This window comes from Athene noctua, chromosome 1 (genome assembly GCF_965140245.1).
Source record: "Athene noctua chromosome 1, bAthNoc1.hap1.1, whole genome shotgun sequence".
NCBI classification, from domain to species: Eukaryota; Metazoa; Chordata; class Aves; order Strigiformes; family Strigidae; genus Athene; species Athene noctua.
The window spans coordinates 96,556,939-96,571,449 of record NC_134037.1 but is presented as its reverse complement, the minus strand read 5'-3'; positions in this window follow the sequence as shown (position 1 = coordinate 96,571,449).

Below are 14,511 nucleotides of genomic sequence, written 5' to 3'. Positions count from 1 at the left end.
CTGCCTAGCAGCAGAGTCTGTGGAAGCTACAGAAGCAGCTCACTGCAAGCAGATTTGGGAGCAGTCTTCTGTTATGTTTCAGCTTGCTCTCTAATGGTTACAAATAGGCTTAAAGTTTAATGTCCTTTTCAAAATGTGTTAGCATTCACTGTTACAGCTGTGGCTGTGATTCAAGGTATTGCAAACTTGTAGTCATGCTTCACCATATCCTGATACAATATGAAATTTAGCTGGAAAATATTTCCACGGTAACAAGGTCATTTTCCTAAAATCAACCACTTTCAAGACTGCCTTTTAATTTTCAAGGACTTCTTCCCACAATTAAATAGACATTTTTCAGTGCATCATTTCCCTTGCCCTTCTCCCCACTCTCCGCCCTCCCTCAGCACTCAAAAGAAAAATCAAAGAATAAGTGTTTGATTTAAAAATGGCCATCTGCAACCAACAGAATGAAAACTACTTTGATTTTTGTGAGAACTTATGACTCATGGTCCTGGTGTGCTCAGCTGGAGGGATGGGGAGAAAGGAAAACATTGTTCACTGCCTCTCCTTGATTTTTCAACCAAACATTCTTTATGGATTTGGGAGGTTCCCCGAAGGCAGCTAACCTCCAGAAATGTCCACCTCCTGTCCATGTATTTGTCAGGTGGGAATGGTTCCCCAGATAGCTCAAAATTCTTGCTTGTGTTTTTACCAGTGACTAGTCTAGCAAACATTCTTTCAGATTTTCTGTATTATTGCTTTTTAGTGCCTTGTACAAATAGGTAGAGCAAGTGAATTTTGATCAGACATACAGGGATTACAGTTGTGACTGTAATTGCTCTTTATCATTGCCATATTTCTACCACTGACATAGGCAGCGTGATGGGGATAATCATCACATACAAGCTGGGGCTCAGACCACTAGTGTTTGGGGCCCATTAGAGCTCCATTCTGCAAGATTCCAAAGTTAGGAGCAGAGATTGAAGATCCAGGGCTACAGCAATGCCCAGGATTTTGGTAAAGCCCCAATTAGCAGTGTTCACATGCACATCTCTTGATCCATAATGAGCCTGATGCACACAGCCCAGTGAAAGATAACCTGACCTAGCCACATCTGGATCTGTGGCTCGCTCATACAGGCTGCAGGTGCAGAGTGACCAAGCGTGAGCCTCAGCAGCCAAAAATCACCAAGAGATCCGAACAGCCAGTGCCCTGAGCTACCTGAATCCACATCTTGGGAACTGTCAGGAGCCCTCATCTGAAACATGGATGCTCATTAGAGCAGGACCCTGCCACATGTGTCCCTGACTGGGCTCCTTGGCAGCTCTGCAATGACAGCAGACAGCTGGGCTGAGTAATTGGCCCCAGGAGAAGGTTAATCCTCACTGTTCAGACAGCTGGATGCACGGTACCGACGCCATACTCAGAACAAAGAGGAAAAAGAGCAAAGGATTTAATCTGCTCTGACATAGCAGCATCCTTTCATGTTCAGAAGGCAACTTGTTGATGAAGAGAGGTACTGCAGAGTGACAACTTCTCACTTCCTTAAGTTTACCTATAATTTATGAATAATGTGTGATTTCAAGACATTAAAGTACAGTACTGCTAATCCAAGGAAGGCACATTTTTTTCCAGAGTGCTGTCTGATCACTTGTGCTAAATATTAGTAGCTGAACACATATTCAATACACATACAGGATTTTAGAACTTTAACACTTCTACCACCAGTAGTACATACCAAATAATGCCTGCATCTACTAAGGTAACCCAAATTCTTCCTCCAGGGTAAACTGTTCACTAAAGAAGACAACTTCTATCTGCTTTCCTCCAGCACACAGAATTGAAATCTGTATCAGTTTATTACAGATAAAAGAGTCACTTTCTTCTGAAACATCACAGATGTGTAACAGAGAGAAAGTACTGATCACGATAGACCATCGGTGCTTAACAGGGAATGAAACAAAAAATGGGCTTAATTCTAAAAGCTTGGGAGCTAGCAGATTTGGCATTTCTACTGAGATGTATCAGTTCTCACTCAACCTTTCATTTTCTGTGACTGTAAAAGGGATTTTTGCTATCAACTTCCATGGCAACGGAAGCAGGCTGCTGGTGTCTTCTGACTCAGTTTCCCAGTCAATAAAATGGAAAGGCCTGTACCTCTTTCATGGGCATATAAACACATTAATGCTGGCCCTGCATACTGAGATCTATGTATTTGATTCCAGAGTGTTATTGAAACTGATTGATGCAGCTCATTACTGGGCTGTAGGCCAGACCAGCTTTTAAGTCCTTTCCGTGGCAGCAAATTTTGGCTGTATAATAAACACTGCCATGCTTATAAGCAGATCTGTCATGGACACAGCACATCTGTGATCACAAAAGTATAAGTTTCTAGAGCAAAGCAGAAGGAGTGGTGAGGTGGAGGGACTGGACCCTTGTCATTGGTGGTGGTAAGCCCTGGTCTGTAGGTGACATGTACTTGCCTCACGTGAGCGCAGACCTCTGCATTTCTTTCCTTGTTATCATACTGCTGCTGTTTCTATCCCTGAAACATCTAAGCAGAAACACGTCTGCATGGCTGTGCATGAAGGTGCACGCTTATCCATGGGTGAATTTTAAAGGGGCTTGAGGGGAATCCAAGCAGTCACATCACATTGTAATACGAATTCTTCATACGTGCGTTAGCTAACTATAATTTATTCTTTTAGGGTGTCATTTTACATATTCCACTCAGTTAAAAGCAAAAAAAAAAAAGAAACCAAAAATCCTTTCAAAATTTAAATAAGCTTGAAATAAACAACACCAAGATAAAACTCACATTCAAAGATATTGGCAGGAGATTCACGTGGAGTGAAAGACTTTGTTCACCCTGTCTTACTTTCCAAAACACTTTTATTACTGCATTACTTTTCCCATTTTCTATATCTTCACTCTGGCATAATGTAGTTTAAAGAGTGGAATCTAGTTTATTTCAGCCCTAGGGCCCCACCCTGTCATGTTTCATTACATCAGGTTTTATAATAATCATATATAATTTTCACCCTTAATCTTACAGAAACTGTTCTCTCCTGCTATTTACATTTTAATATACATGAAATCTTCTGTAAGTTTCTTTCAACTTTCTATAGCCTGTGTTTTTATGTAGGACCTCCAAATATTGCTGCTGTGCCATGGAAGATTCAGTGTCACAGGTATGTAACTATGATAACTATGACCTTGCCTCAGAGCTGACACAATATAAAAGTCTGGCCTTCACTTATTCTGCCACAGAGGGGCTCCCTGATGATGGAGCTTTAGCAGTTCTTATCACAAGAAGTAGCTGATTTTTTCTACTCCTATGTGACCCAGAGCTCAGCTATAAAAAATGTGCCATCTGCTGAAAGGTCGTGCTCTGATTTAACATCCCTGAGGACTACTTTTTCCATTCAAGCTATGCCCACATCGCTAAAGGCATCTGTCTCAGGGAGCTATCCTGAGCAGCCAGGCATAGTACTGTAGAGTGACTCATATCCAGACTGCACAGCACTGCCAACTTCTGGAGAAACCTAAGCTTATTTTTATCACCTACTATGAGCCCCATATATTCATGAGTCCTCTAAGGGTACCCTTGCAATAATTATTATTTGCATCAGTCCAAACTGCCTGAAACATCACGGTGCACCAAATGTGGCTTTTTATAGACTGATGTCAAGCATGTGTGACATGGGACATGGCATAAGAGGGAGTGTGGGAAATGGGGGTACAAGGCCTGCTGAGGTAATACAGAAAGACTGTGTGCGTAGAAAGAGCCATGTCTAATGTAGAGGGGTCCAAACCGCTGTCCAGTGAAGGGGCACAAAGATGATTAAGGGACTGGAGCATCTGTCCTATGAGGAGAGGCTGAAACAGCAGAGACTGCTCAGCCTCGAGAAAAGAAGGCTCATGGGGGGACCTTATCAACGTGCATAAATACCAGAAGAGAGGGTGCAATGAGGATAAAGCATCAGTGGTGCCCAGGCAATGGGTACAAATTGAAACTCAGAATGCTCCCTCTGAACATCAGGAAACACACTTTCACTGTGAGGGTCATCAAGCACTGGCACAGGCTGCCCGGGGAGCTGATAGAGTCTCCATCCTTGGAGATACCAGAAAGCCTTTGGGACACAGTCCTGGGCAACCTGATCTAGGTAGCCCTGCTTGAGCAGGGGGGTTGGACTAGATGACCTCCAGAAATCCCTTCCAGCCTGAACCACTCTGTAATCGTGTGATTCTGTGAAACCTTTACCAAGATTCAAGTACCTGAAAACACTAAAAGTTCCTTTTTTACATTCAAAAGAAATCAGGTTTCTTGACATGTAGAAGAAATAATGATACTTATTAAAGCAAACCAATTTAAATGTTTTTAAGTACATAACTCAGTGCAGAAGGCTGAAGTTTTACTCTAAAATTTGAATGTGACAGAGAATATGTAAGTTAGCAAGTTTTCAGGGGAATTCACAAGTCTGGCCAAAGCTCTTATTTTTCATCTGTGCACCCAGCATGACTGGCTAAAATTAGGACTGATTTTTCTTCACCTCTGAAATAATGAGACATATGTCATTAAAGTAAAAATTGAAAGTCTTACCAAAGAAGAGTTATGACTCCACACTTGCAGTAAAAAATTATTTTAAAATCATGGCATGAACTACTACCTTGATTTTATAGGGCAAGATGGAACTCATCGAAACAAAGTTGGTGATCAATTTAGTCTTTCGCAAGGAAAAGAAAGAACAGAATGAAGGCATTGCATATAAAAAGGACAACCACTTAGCACTGATTGTGCTGGTAGGACTTTCCTCTGTGATGCTCCATACCTGTCAGCACCTTCTTTAAACATAAAATATAAGAAGAGTAATGTATTTTTTAAATGCTTAAACTACATTTTATTTTATCTTTCTGTGGAGGCGCAAAGTTTGCTGGCAATTACTCTCTACCCACAGCTTGCAGGATTCATGCCAAAACCCTCCTCCTCCACATGGGGAGGTATTTCAGCTGCTTTTACTGAAATCAGCACATTTCCTTTAAAGTTGCTATGGCCTTTAATTGAGATATCTCTTTTTTGTATTTTGGTTTTGTTAAGCTGACACAAAGGGCAGAACTTCAGATCACTGTATGAGAAACTTGCCAGTTTTTCCCAAGATAGTATTTGTAGTCATCACCTTTTCTCAGTACATGCAGCATCTATACATCCATCTATTCAAATCATTCTTTTAGCTATCTATCCATCCACTCATACCATATACATCTACTATCTATGTTCGCCCATTCATTCATGTAAAGAGGCATTCGTTGTAAGAAATCAAAGTGCTTTCCAATGCTAAAACTTTTGACAGTATTTCCTCTCTTATATTCACTGCCACAGAAAGCTGTGAATATTGGGGCAGTTTAACTGAGGTCTATGGGCTAGGATTTCATGAGCTCAATAATACAAACCCAGATAATGTGCAGCGTGAGAACCAGTTTCAGGCAGATCAGTCCTCTCTGTTTCTATTAGGAAGCCTCAGTGATGTTAAAAGCTTTCCTAATGTTAGTTTTCTAAGTGAGGTGTCACAGGGCTAGTAGAGAGGCAACCGCTGATGGGAAAAAGGAAGGAAACTAAGACACAGGACACACAGCTAAGTAGTGTACAAATCTCCACTCAAAGACAGCTAGGTAGGATTCAAGGGCATTCGTTGTTGCAAAGAAGAGTACTGGTGATGGACATCTGGCTGACATCAAACAGTAAGGTTGTGGAAAAGAAATCTCTTTTAGTGAAGCACTCTTTTAGAGCATGAGGATCATCAGGCCAGTATAGAGCTAAGAAATCCTGATGAAGGACCTAAAAGGAAAACAGAGCAGTGAACACTCACAGGTGCAGTATCTAAACCTAAAAGCAGCTAAAATCTTGATGTTTCTCCAGAAACACACTTCTGTGAGCATAATGAAGAATCGTTTCCCTTAAATTGAATCAATCTGTTCTTAGATCAATACTAAACAATATAATTCCCAGAACTACTCTTTATCAACCTCTGTCGTACTGTCCATTTTCTACCTAACAGGTTCTGCAACCCTCCACCACCAATTTCCTTCAAAAAATTTAAAGAAATTATATACACATATTCATAAAAACCAATTTTCAGTCAAATACACGTGGTGAGAGGGAATATATTTAAAATGCAAAATAAGAAGTGGTTCATATTTTCTACAGAAGTAACATGAGATAAAAATTTAAATCTAGCTTTCAGTCAAAAGTCATCCATGTGATGCATACAGTGACTGTACCATCGCATCTGAATGTCCATACCACTGGAAAAAACTTGAAATACAAAACCAGATCTGAAATCCAAATCTAGATACAGGTATGTAGCACCTTTCATGTCTTCTTACTGACCAAGAAGCAACAATGAGTCAACTGATAAAGATAAAAGGATAAACAAGAATTGTGTTCCAACACAGAAATTTTTTCTTCTTTTTGTGACTTCATGTCTTTAGTGCATCTATCATTATCTCCTACTGCACTTGTCATAGTAAAACATACTTATGGCTTCTCAGGAGCATCCACTCAATATTTCCTCTCAAACCCTCTTCTTTACAACTGATGTCTCTCTCTCAGACCCATGCCCTTACAGCATGGATATTCTTCACATCAGCATGATTGCTGGGGCAAAGCACATTTCCTTTGAATTTGCTGTTCAGGAATGAAAGACCACCAAAATATTCAGCTAATTTTTTTGTATTTTTGGAAACAGCAGAAATTCCAGGGAATGAAGATAATTACAGGAGGTTAATTGTCCAATAAGGGAAAATGCATTTGCTGAACAGCTATGTTGACAGCGATAAGAATGTACAAAAGAAATCGACAGTCAGTAAAAGCTGATGCTTGAGCATGCAGTCAAATACAGGAGCAAAGATGTTTACTCCATTGCCTGAGATTATTATTCAAATGACCTTATGTCTGTCTCTAAATTTATGCTTATAAAGAGGAGGAGTGGTATGTCATTTGATATCTACTGAAGCAATCTCAAAAGATGTGTACTGAAGAGAATAGTCATACATTCCTCCAAGGAAGGATTTTGTTGTAGTAGTTTCAATATTTCTCATTTCTCAGATGAGAAAAATTTTTCAATAGCATAGACTTTCTTGGAAAATTAGGGCCCATTTCCTTCTGTTTATAAAATTATGTGCTCTGTAGTCAGAAAGGACCACTATGATCATCTAGTTTCAAAATTTCCGCACAGAGTCCATTTTTCCTAGAGACTGGACTAAAGGGTGTCCAAAACTTAAGTTTTAACTGAAAGATTCCAGGCAATGGCAAATCTATCACCTCCTCCATGGAATTTCTTGCAATGTTAAATTAACCTTAGTGTTCAAAATTGTTTTATTTCAAGCTTGAATTTGTCTGACTTCCAGCAAATTGGATTTCATTATATCTCTGTCTGCAAGACTGCAAATCTTCTCATTATCATAGCTTTCCATGTCCAAGAACCTCAACAAAATAATTGGGTAATCCTTCAATCTTTTATTTGATAAACTGAATAGATTAAACTTCTCAAAGTTCATGTAGGAAGAGTTTTTTCAGTCATAATTTTTTTGGCTCTTCTTTAGATGTAAAGGTTGTGTAGCTAATAGTGATTTCAAAGAGGCTGACAAACACTGGCTATTCTCTTCCTAGTAAGTAGTAAACTTAACACAGGGCACACAGAAAATTGCAAGTCCAGCTCAGGCATCCCCAGGTGCTAGTGACTTCCCCTTGTTGGACTGTAGGTGTTGTATCAGAAGCTGTAGGTAGAAGCCATGGCTGGGGACACCCAGCTGACAGATGTTAGTTGTGGTAGTATTTGTAGGATTTGCTTGCTTAAACGTGGGTGTATAGTCCTGTTCAGATTGCTATGAGACATCCCATATGGTCCCAGCTGCTCTTCTGAAAGGTTTGGTGTTTTTTGTATGTCCTGTGTCATATCTACCAGTCCCAGGCAGCTGAACCCAGTTCTTTAGGATACGTAAAATGGCACCTGATTTTAAAATTTATTTATTTATTTAAATGAATTGAATCTCACCTTCTGTGTCACGTCAGAGTAATTCAGAGAAGTTATGAAATTTAAGAGAATCCTCAGAATTTTGTCATTCTGAAGGCTCTACATTGCTGGTGAATTTTACCAGGAAGATACACCAAAACAAAAAATGAGGAGTAGAGTTGTACCTACAAATTATCTTAGTAGTAAAGATTTTGTTTGCTGATAATCTCAGTTAGCTATTGCATTTTCAGCTCTGCTAGTGAGAGAGTTTTAATTCACTTAAAGTGTGCCCTGTCCATTCCATTTATTTTTTTTTTTCTCTCTCAGGATCCCATGTGGTACTAAATCAAATTCCCTGGAGAAATCCAACAAATACATTATATCAACAAAGTTGTTTTCATTAACCTAACTTGTAATCTTGCCAAAAAAGATTAAAGGTTTGTTTAACAAGGCCTACTCTCCACAAAAATAATTTGCCTGATATTATTTATATTTTTATTTTTAATGCTTCATTAACAAAGTCACAAATTAATTGTTCCATTAAATTATCCATCACTGAAACAGCCTAAGTGGTCTACTGTGCACTGGTCTGTCTCCTTTTTCTCTTTTAACATATATAAATTATATAAATGGCAGCCCTCCAGCAATTTATATTTTTTTATTTTTCAAGAAATATTAGATAATAACATAAGCTGTTTACAAAACTCTGTAGTTTATTATTACTCTTGCAGAAATTATCTTAACCTGTTGTTTTTAAAATGTTTATTTTCAACACATGCTGTTTAATACTGGCTTTTCTTGTGGAGAATGAGCCTTATTGTCTACCCCCATTATTGCATAAACTAGGTAAATCTCCCTGCTTCAATCTAGACCTTCTTAGGCAAGAACAAAAATCAGCACCAAGAAAAGAGTTTATGCATGTACATGATGGATATAATTCTGAAGCTTCTCAGGAGCAGCCAGAGAGCATTCTTCGGGTTTTCTCTGTTGTCTTTCAAGTCATCACTGCTTCTGAAAACACTTTCACAAGAGTAACAGTATCATGAGCAAGCACTGTGCACCAGCATGTGTTGTGTTCTCTTATACCTAAGGCATAGGACTATGAATTTAAAAATCTGTATTCCATTCATATCTCTCTGACTAGCATGGAAAATATCATTGCCTCAGCTCATTTTAACTCCTTGTACTCATGTCCTCTCTCATCTTTTTTCTGACTGTGCATTCAAACTGTAACAAGGGTTGTCTCGTGTAATCAGTAATACTTATTGAACTCGTTAAAATTAGGGCCTTAACTTGGTGTCTCCACATATATAATTGATAATACCAGTGACTGACTGATAGGACAGGCTGCTAGTGGTATAACTCAGATGAACTTCCTTAGATCGTTACAGCTTTCATCTCATCAGAAACCTCTTGAAACACCACAACCAGTTGGTTACAGAGAACATGTATCTCAGCTGCTTATTTGAAATTTTAATTAGAATGTAAAGCAGATGTGATCTTTGCTACCTGCTTTTTATTGGTTCTGGGCAATGATTTCTGCCTTCCAACAGCAACCTAAATACTAAGTGCTTTACAAAGCCAAACCACACCTGTAATTTTTTATTTTTATTTTCATTTTCCCCTCTTTCTTGTGCCATCTCACGTAAAACTTTTTTCTTTCCTTTTTTTCTGTGTAGGTGGAAAACTGAATGTATTATTTTATGTATAAATTATATATATGAGAAATAAACATAATGTATACACATTTATAGTTAACGACTCAAGCTACCACAAATCCTTCTTCCCCAACATCCCAGCTGCACTCTTCCCTTTTCCCTATACTGCCCCTAAGTGCTGGAACATGCGCTTCACCGAGGATATTTTTAAGGAGCCTCTGCACCCAAACACATGGCTCAGCAACAAGCTTTTATAAATAAAGGACTGTGTAGGCAGCAAAACTGTTGTGAAAGTCAAAGACGGCAAATATGAATATGTGTATAAGATGAGTGTGAAGGCCCAATCTGGAGATGACAGGAGAGGCACTGTACAGTCACAGACTGATTTCTCAGAACATGCACAAACAGTGTGCTGAGAAAGGGACTTCAGACCTTGAACCCTTTAAAAGAAATGGGACTCATAAAGTTAGCATGAAGTTAGTAGAACTAACCTCCTCCCATGTCTTCAAATGCTTTTCTTCTCAGTCTCTTCTAGCCCTTTGGCTTCAGCTGTATTTGCTTCAACTCACTGCTTTGATGGACCCAGCAGGCCACATGCAAAGGTGATGCTTTAAGTACAGAGGATGTGAGTGGCATACTGGGAAACTATTATGAGTCTAAAGACTGATCTGTACAACCTTATTCATTTTGAAGAGCTACTGACATCAATGTGATTACTTGCATGGTGCAAATGTTCACAAATCTTATGGCTGCACATTCCAGGCCAGGACAGAGACATCATTCTGCCTTCGTACTCATGCTGAGAATTTATTTGATATAAAATAGTCACATTCAATAAAAATGTTTGTCCTGATAAATAAAACTGTCAGACTCTATATCCCTAAATCATCAAGCCAGCTCAGCCACATCTGTGCGTTGACCCAATATCTGGTTTTTAAGACCACTGATTATGCCAGCATTAAGCTTCTTTTAGGTTGCTGGTGTGACTCAATCTTAACATGTAAAAGATGTAATCCTACACTCCTGTACAAAGTCTGTCTAGAATATTAATTTTGAGACATTGCAGCTCTAGCACCGTGTTTACAATGTGAATGAAGATCAGTGATTTACAAGTACCAAAACTGATCAAATATATTTTGATGACAGAATAATTTATTATTAGTATTTTTTTTCCTCAAAAGCATTTAAAAATATATACGAGTTATCGACAGATTCAATAAAAATATCAGGAGTTATAATTATGGATGAAATAATGGTGTTTGGTGTTCAATTTGTGAACTAGCAACTGAAAGTTGTGAAAGAATTCCCAAAACAAAGGGAAAAAAAAAGGCTGAAGACAAGGCACTACATGGATGGATAAAGCCCAAAACAGTGGCATGCTGATAAGAATGGCTGAAACAAGAGCAGAAAGGAAAAGAAAGATCCCTCTGCTAAACAAAGTGTGATATAATATAGATGTAGAGTGTCCTGGTGGACATTCAAGGCTCTCCTTGTATGGTGCTCGGAACAGCTGGAATTAAACATTACAGGTTACCAGAAAAACCAAATACATTGGCTGTCTTAGGAAATTCCTATGGTGGAAAATTTGCAGAACCCTAGAATGTAGACTGTATGGAGCAAGACTGGGGTATTGAGCAGGACAGATACATGGTAGGAGCTAGAACGAACATTAGACCATACTGTGGCTTCAGAGCACATTCAGCAGAATCTTCTGTCTTCAACAGCGTTCACTAGTGGAAACCTCATAAAAGTGAGACCAGGACAAGCAAGTATGATACTTTCTACACTGATACTTGTCCATGGATTTCTTGTGCGTATTGTGTTTTGTGTATCTAGCAACTACCAATTAATATCTCCACCAAGTTCCTCTCCCATCTTCCACTGAGTCCATGTAAATTCCTTGTACCTGTAACATCCTTAGGCAAGGAGTATCTCAGGTCTGTTGCATGGAGAAGCTCTGATCAAGGAGAAGCACTTGCTCTTGGTATTGCACCAGCAGTATCTCCTGGCATATGTCTTCAGGACACTATTTATCAAGGAAGAGGTGGTTTAATCTTCCACAGTCATGCAGAAATTCCTGAGTGGAATGCTGTAAGAGATGCAGATTGGTTGTGATGAGACTACGTGGCATAGGTCACAAATGTGCATCTGTATCTACCTCACTAACAGCACACAACAGTAGCAACACTAACAATCCTAATAACGTCATGCTTTTGGAGACTACCACAGCTTTAGTCTTCATTTTTCTTTGACATTTGAAAAACTCAGCAAGCTATAAGGCCTGAAGCAAATTACCTTGCAATTGGACTGGGGCATCTTCATCTGGTTTCTGGTTATCACAACCGAAAATGGCTGTCAGCAAACTAATTTTTCCCCTGCTCCATTTCTAAGGTCAGTGATCTCAGCCAAGAGAAGGCTAATTGCTAGTAGCTACCATCTGAGATAAGACACATACCCCAGCAAGTAACCAAGTATGTATCAAATGGGTGAAGAAAGTGAACTCAGTTAGCATCAAATCATCCAATTCTATGAACCCTCTATATCTACAAAAGAACCAGTTCATACATTTTCAGTGCCCTGCTTTAGACAGCAGAGTCTTAGACAAGTCAAATGTTGTGTAGCCATAACACAGCAAAAATGACAGCATGTCTTTTTACCTGAACTTGGTAAATTCAGTTGGACTGTAGGTAAATGCAAACAGTTCTGGAAATTCCAGCACAGTCTGAAGGCAGAACAAGAAATTTTCAGTTAGCTCCTTGCAAATTGTCTCAGTCTTACTTGGCATCATGATCATATGAAGATGTTAATTTATTCCAGCTATAATATCTTTCTAATACCAGTGGTTTGGCACCATTTAGTGTAAACAAAATCACATATAGGAATTGTATTTCTCTAAGAAATTCAAATATGTTTTCACATGTGATATTAACCCATAATAACAGAAGATTATGACCTTTTATGGATGAGGCAAAGGAGCAAATAGAAAAATAATGTACAAAAAGAAAGCAAGAAACCCCAGCCAAACTAAGTCCAGACTGATATGAAACCTCATAAATGCAGTGACTCAAGCACACATACTCAGAGTCTATAATTTAAGCAGGATCTGTGGGTATCAGAGCTCACGATATCCATGGGCACCATGAGATCTGAATATCAGAAAAGCATGAGCTGTGGATGGTAATTTCTCCCTGACTCCTTAAACAAAGTGTAATCCTTATCTATGTCTATTCAAATTAGTCATGCAATGAGAACATGTTCTTGAATAAAATAGACAAAGAACTATATCAGGGATTTTATTTATTTATTTATTTATTTATTTATTTTTAACCTGGTATGGTGACCAGGATTGTAAAATGATGATTACAGTGCCCGAAGGTGGTGCATCAGTAAAAACTATCAGAATATAAGGATTCTCCAGTATATGGGGGGTAGAGGATAATGTTCATTATCCATAAAGCAGATTCAAAACTCGGTGATGAGGGTATGAAAATGAAATTACATCACTAAAATAAATTTTTGTTCACAAGAGTAGCTGGCCAATAAATAATATTTAAGTCAGGGCTAGGAATGAGGAATCAGGGCAGAGACCAGGTAGACTCTGCTGAACCAAGCACAGATGTTGTAGCTGCCCTACATATTTTCCATTTAACAGGATGTTGTGGTGACCCACACCAAACCACCCCCAGCAGGCCTTGTGCCTTGGGTTGAGATCAGCTTCTGTCTCACTGTTGGTTTTCCAGCAGTTCAATCAGAACAAAACTTGCAGGAATCTGTATTACTTCATGTGTTACCAGTACTCAGGTTAAACCTGTGTGTTTCTATCTTGTTCTGTTGACTCAATAAGCTCTCAACCTTTCCCCCTTCAAGAAATCTCAACCACAAAAACAAGAGCAAGGGACTCCGGGGAACCACCTTGAAGTGGCTACAAATTACTTGTTCATCTGTTTGTGTAGCAGCCTGAGTGCTCTTGAATCCCATTGAGATGATTAAGGACTCAGCACCTCAGAACAAGGAGCTTGTGTGCATCACAGGCTGGGCAAACAAGGACCACAGCATGCAGAATTCGGCATGTGCTGAGGTCTCCTGGTGATCCTGCAGCATGGAAGAGCAACCAAGTCTCAGCTCTGTCTATTTGATATACAAAATAATTTTATAAACAAAACCAGTAGTTACCTCTGAGTCTGTTGGTTTACATTTTTCTCCTCTCAGTTTTCTCAGGCATTAAGAAGGGTAATATTTAAACTTGTGAAACTTCTAAGCTTTGCAGAGCTCTTAGAGAACCTCAAACAAAAAGTACTACACTAGCAAGGAGGACAATTTATGCTTGTTGCCTGTACTGCTGAAGCAAGCTTGAGTAAGGCTGCTCACAAGCGTGAGGTTGTTCAGAAGTTGATACAGAAGGAATATTCCAAAAACATCACTCATAGACTCTGAGTCCCATCCCCCTTACATCACTGCCAGTGCAGAATAACTCAGACGACCTGACAGGCATTGAAGTGTAAGTCAAAAATAATTTTCCCCCTGAACAAGTCAAAATACCAGCTCTGTCTTCAAACACCCATAGCCCTGATGATTTTACTGACTATAATTGGATGAAAAGAGAGCAATATTGTCATGTGAAGCCTGACTTCATGTTCACTAATAGAATCCTCTTCCCGGGGTGCCCCGCTGCTCCCTGCAGGCTGCAGCTCCACCAGGAGCTGTGCGGGAGACATCTCATGTAGCAGCTTGGGGTTTGGTGGCTTGATTTTGTCTTTAAACCTCTCTAAGATGCAAACAAATAGACTATTCTTATTACATCAATTATACACTCCCTAATGAAGCCAGAGAGTCCAGCTGCCCAAAACCCCTTGCTTCAC